At 40.5% G+C, this 5,420-nt stretch overlaps 1 protein-coding gene across 1 annotated transcript in view; it reads left to right on the top strand.

Annotated features, from left to right (window-relative positions):
* BLVRA (biliverdin reductase A) overlaps positions 1–5,420 on the top strand; it is a 32,493-nt gene that overhangs the window by 678 nt on the left and 26,395 nt on the right. The window lies entirely within an intron of this gene.

Here is a 5,420-nt window from a genome sequence, read left to right as displayed (position 1 = left end):
GGAGGGGGGGGGGATCCTGCAAGTCACGTTGTCCTAGCTGCTCCAGAGACGCCCACCACGCTAGAAGGGACAGGCCAGCACTCGGGGAAGGGGGGAACGGTGAGAAAGAAAAAAAAGAAAAGCCCTTTGTTTGGAAGGATGTCCAAGGTGCAGTGAGGCAGAGTATTAGCTTGTTAAGTGATGTGGAAGTAGCCAAGTAGCATCATTGGGTGGCCGGAGCGCTGCATGGTGAGAGTGTGAAAGGTCATTTAAAACCTTTCCTACAAAGCATCTTCTGGGCTTGTTTTTAGAAGTGCTGAGCTTCCTCCAAAGCTTCGTAAAATGCATGTTTACTGCAGGTGTTTGACACCCCCTTCTGAAACAGCAGATCATTAACTTTGCTGTACCTCAGTTAACCCATGGAGAAAGTGGAGATGAGAATATTTTCCTTTTGTAAAGGAATGTGGTGGGGCCATTTTCCAGACAGCCTTTGGTGGGAGAAAGGTGATTCTCGGATGCAGTACAGAATCCATGTATAAAACACATTGACACTTTATTAATAATTACTTTATGCTCTAGTCACAGCTACTACTAATTTCTAACTATATTAAAAAAACCCCCAAAACAAATAACCATGCATCAAGGCTCAGTCTGCACGCAGAGAAAAGACAGGCTCAGCCTTTATATAACTCTTCTGGCATCATGCTGAACTTTTGTGTTGGAGCTTGTTCAAAAAAACCAAGCTAGTGTTAATTAGGGCAACAGTTTATTGAACTGATTTTGTGTGAAATCATTTTTATCAAACTCCTTGCATTGGTTTGCCAAATTAATTTTCCTGGAATGAGGATAGTTGTTCGGCTGTTGGTTCTCTGATTACAGATGCAAACACAGAATGACAGTGTGCCAAAAATCAATAACATAGTGTTTGAGCATCTTCCTGTCATTCCTGTCAATAAATGGGAAAATAAAGACAAATCTGTTTCAATAATATAAATACAACTTGAAGTTTAATCTTCACAAAATAAAGAGCAATAGGTAAATACTTAAAATTCTTTTCAGCGCATACAAGAAAGTCCTAGTTAAAGTCTTACTAAAAAGTATTGTCCCAAGCAGTGCACGCAACTTAGATATTCAATAATTGATAGTAAAATATTAATGATTGCCAGGATTCTTACTATTGGATCAGGGAACTTCCCTTATACTGGAAGGCTGATGATTCTGGACTTGTTCTCCTGAGTTTACATGCACATGGTCAACAAACTTTTTTTCTAATACCAACCTCAGAGTTTCTTTAGACAGTGAATTGAGTTACTGTTTGTGAGCAACCGGAGTTTAAGTCAGTGAAGTATGGTTTGTGTTATCCTTAAAGGAACGACAAGGCTTATTTTGTATAGCTAATAAGGAGACTCGGTCTTTGTAGTTTTCACCTTCTTATCTTTAGTGTCCTCATTATTTTCCAAATTGTAGTTTTAACTGGATGATTTCATCATCCACTCCTCACCCCCCAAAAAATAACCCAGCAACACCAAAAGACCAGCACATTCAGTTCTGAGAGACTTCATTTTAAATGCCAAAGGGCCAAACTTTTTTTTTTTTTAATTAAGAATGTCTGCTGTATCCACAGACTTTACAAACTAAGCTCAGCAGATGAGAACAGGATGAGAAAAGGGCCACTTTGATCTCTGCACTAAAAATCAACCATCATTGTCAAAGCAAGTGAAGATGAATGGATAAATTAACTGACCGGTTTTCGAATTAAAACTAGAATCACTTCTCATCTTGCACTTGAGCATCAGGACATCAGTAAGATGCAAAAGTGGACTGCACATTGGCATTTTTGCTATTTAATGATGACTGTGAAGTCACCTCAGTTTCCTATGGCTTGTAGAGAGGATAACGCACTGTATGTTGTGCAGATTTGTTGTAGGAGGCTTCCGTGCCTGTTTTCCATTACCACTGGTGTGGTCCACTGGAGCTCTGTCTGTGCTGCCATCCTTGGCTAGATAACCATGAGTCAGGCAACAAGATAAAAACAAACCAAAACTGGTAAGAAGTGAAACTAACAGAAAGAGCTTGGATAGGTGTGATAAAGCAGTGTTTGCAGTGGGAGAATTAATCCCCAGGAAAGGAGTTCCTGTGTTTGACACAGCAGTACAACATCGTCAACGTGTGCAGGACTGGGAATAACTCGTTCACCTCTAATTTTCAGGCAACTGTAGATCTTTTTGAAGCTTGCAGGTAGTCCACAGTGTAGTAATAGAACTTAGATTATGCTTCTACTTCACTTTATTAAGCAAGGCATAAAAAAGGTTACATCATTGAGAGGGGAGGGAACGGGGTTTAGGGAAGAAAAACAGTCTGAAAGCCAACGCACTTGGCAGCTCTTGGCAGCTTAATCCTGTAGGGGAAAAAAAAAACAAACCAAACCATGAATGTATACATACGCTGTTGTAACTTGGTAGAACAAAGTTTATCAAGCCCTTGTCCCTCTCCCCCAGAGTAAGCCTTGAACTGTGGAAAGTTTTCTTACACGTGTAAGGCCACGCAGTTGGGCTTACATCTTGAAACTTTATAAAATAAGTGCAACTGTAGTGAAAATATAAATCTACATTTGACCTGTTCCTTCTCTACTAAACAAAAAGAGCTTTGGCTTTTTGTTTAACTGAACTTAAGTGTTCCCTAGACTAATGTTTGCAACCCAGACAGAGCTCTACTGTGCTATTTCGAAGGCATTGCAGAAAACACACCTGACTGGGAAAGATAATGAAATGCATTTGCTAATCCTGTTATTCCAGGTGAGTGCTATCTGCCACTTAAACAATGTGAGTTCAACAGTTAGCATAAAAGAAGTTTCTTCCCACCCGACCTTCTCCCCCTCTTTCTTCTCAGTATAGCATTATAAACCAGTTAGAAAGACCCTGTTCAGGGCAACTGGTGTTCCTGTTATCATTTAGGATAGTTACGATAATATAAATTAAAGGCTGCACTACACTGGCTAATAAAGCATGCTGTTCTCATGGCTCAAGTAATGTTACTGTGTTTATTAGCTTTCCCTCTTAGTGAAATGTGTAGGCAGAAAGGGATCTTTTTTTGTCTTGTGGTTACCTTTGTTCTTTGAATGAGAGGAGAGGAAAGCTGCCAGACAGAATATAGAATTATTAAATAATCCCATAATCCCAAAATAAGAGAAAGAAGTGGTACAGGTTGTGAGGGGAAAGGTTGAGACCACAGTCATTCTAGCTGAAACCCCATGGATGTTTCTCAGCTATGCTAAAAGCGACAAAGCTTTGTGAACCTTTCTGTTGCTAGGGAGAACAGCCCTGAGGATTTACTGTCTTCTGCAGGTTCTGACACAGATTAGCAAGAGAGGACTGGTTAGTCTGTTATTTGGTGGTGAATTTAGAGACCGCCGTGGCTTGCTCGTACTTGTCTTGGGAGTAATTAGCTAATTTTTCTCAGGCGTAGCACAATTGTGTGCAGCTGGAAGTGAGATCAGAATGTTTGTATAGAATTCTCTAGGTTTAGTCTTGGTGACAGATACAAATATATAATATATCTTTTTGTCCTCATTAAATCAGATTCATAAAATTTGGATGGAGAAGGCAAATTAACTCCTGACTTCTGTGCTCTTCTAAAGCTATGATTCCCAAGTGGCAAAAATCTGTGTAGAACTCACAGGAAAGGATAAAGATGGACTCTGTACTGGTTACAATTCACTGTTAAGTGATGAGGCTGGGATAGTACATTTCTGGCATTGGACGTGACCATGGGCTTCGTCTGCTTTCATTCTTGGTGTCCAGTGTAAGGCAAAGTAGACCTGGTCTTTTCATATGCGTGGAGTGCTTGAATTTGCAGTCTGAGCAACCTGGAGTGCAATATTTGTTAGAAACAGTCCTGAGGTGTCTTAGGTTCGTCATCCAGAAGTCAGCAGAACCAGTACCAGCGGCTGCTGGACATGTTTGCTCTAGGAAACATGTTTTTCATTCGGACTTTGTAACGTTCTCAAATGGCAACAGCTGAGCAAAACTTTGATTATTGAAATCTATTTTACGTTTACTTACTTGCATAGTAAAGTGGAATAGCAATCCTTGCACTTAGACCAGTATTTACAAAGGTAAGACATACTGTCTGTTCTCGTATGCCTGACATTTGTAATGAGGCCTTAAGACGAAGGGCTGTTGAATAAATATTTTCAAAATAAGCAGGTCATTCGCCTGACTCTGCTTACAGCTTAAAAATAACAGTATTCTGACAGGTGTTTCCAACCCAGGCCTTCCTGGATAGGTCCTGGTGATAACCTGCCCGATCGAGTAATATTTGCAATGTAGACACAATGAAAACACAGCAAAAGAACCATTAAATATCCATATTATATGATAATATAAACAGGGCTTAAAGTGGCCTGATGGCAGCTGGTCCTCTCATTTAGGGAATAGAAGAGCTTCACATCCTTTTTCCTCTTGCCCTCTGACCAGGGAACGTGGCAATGTAATTCTCTGGCTGCTCTGAGCCCAGTTTTTCTGTTAAGACTCCACCAGAAAGGATGCTGCTTTCTCAAGAGGGGCAGGAATGGAGAACACAGTCTTTATTCCCTGCTGTCTCTGAAGAAGGCCTAATTTTGCAACAGGAAAATGAATGATGGACTTTTTTTGTTTGTTTGTTTTTTTTCCCCTCCTTCAAATTCATGGTCAGCAGTTTTCTTCATGTACTCAGGTTGAGAGAGCACCTTTCAGAAAAACTGCTGGTCCGCTGCAGCTTGCCACCATCTCCATCAACTGGCCACTACCTTCCAAGCATCAAATGTCCTGTAATATCAAAAATACAATGTTCCTCTTTTTAAAACATGGGAGGGGAAAGTCGTCTTATCCTAGATGCTGCTAAGTTACCAGCTCCTAAGGAAGCATGTAGGTGCTGATAATCCTGGAGATCAATTTTCTTTTGGTTAAATGACTACTAAGTGAGGCTTCAGCTCTTCATCTTTCACCTTTGGGATCTCAAACTGCCGTGCTGACAGAGACGCCCTTTTTCATCAAGAGAATCATCACGAGCAGGGAGAACTGATGCAGTTGCCAAGTCACTCTCCATCATATTTGAAAAGTCATGGCAATTATGCAAAGTCCCCAGTGACTGGAAAAAGGGAAACATCACACCCATGGCAGAGGGGTTGGACTAGATGATCTTTGAAGGTCCCTTCCAACCCAAACCATTCTGTCATTCTAGCAAAAGGAAGTTCAAAGTACATTCCTTTACAGTGTGCTCATTATTATTATTTTTAATTTCCAGCTCTGACATCACTTTATTTTTACTTATATCCCTATCTGGAATAAACTTTCCTATTCCAGATGGCAGAACCGTGTGGTCAGGAGAAAAAAACATTCAGCCTGAAAGCAGGTGTAATTAAATGGCTTGTGCCCTGTAAGTCTGACTTACAAGCCATTATT

Source organism: Charadrius vociferus, unplaced genomic scaffold (genome assembly GCF_000708025.1).
Source record: "Charadrius vociferus isolate BGI_N301 unplaced genomic scaffold, ASM70802v2 scaffold97, whole genome shotgun sequence".
NCBI lineage: Eukaryota > Metazoa > Chordata > Aves > Charadriiformes > Charadriidae > Charadrius > Charadrius vociferus.
The sequence above is the reverse complement of the archived record's forward strand: the minus strand, read 5'-3'. Positions and strand labels throughout refer to the sequence as shown.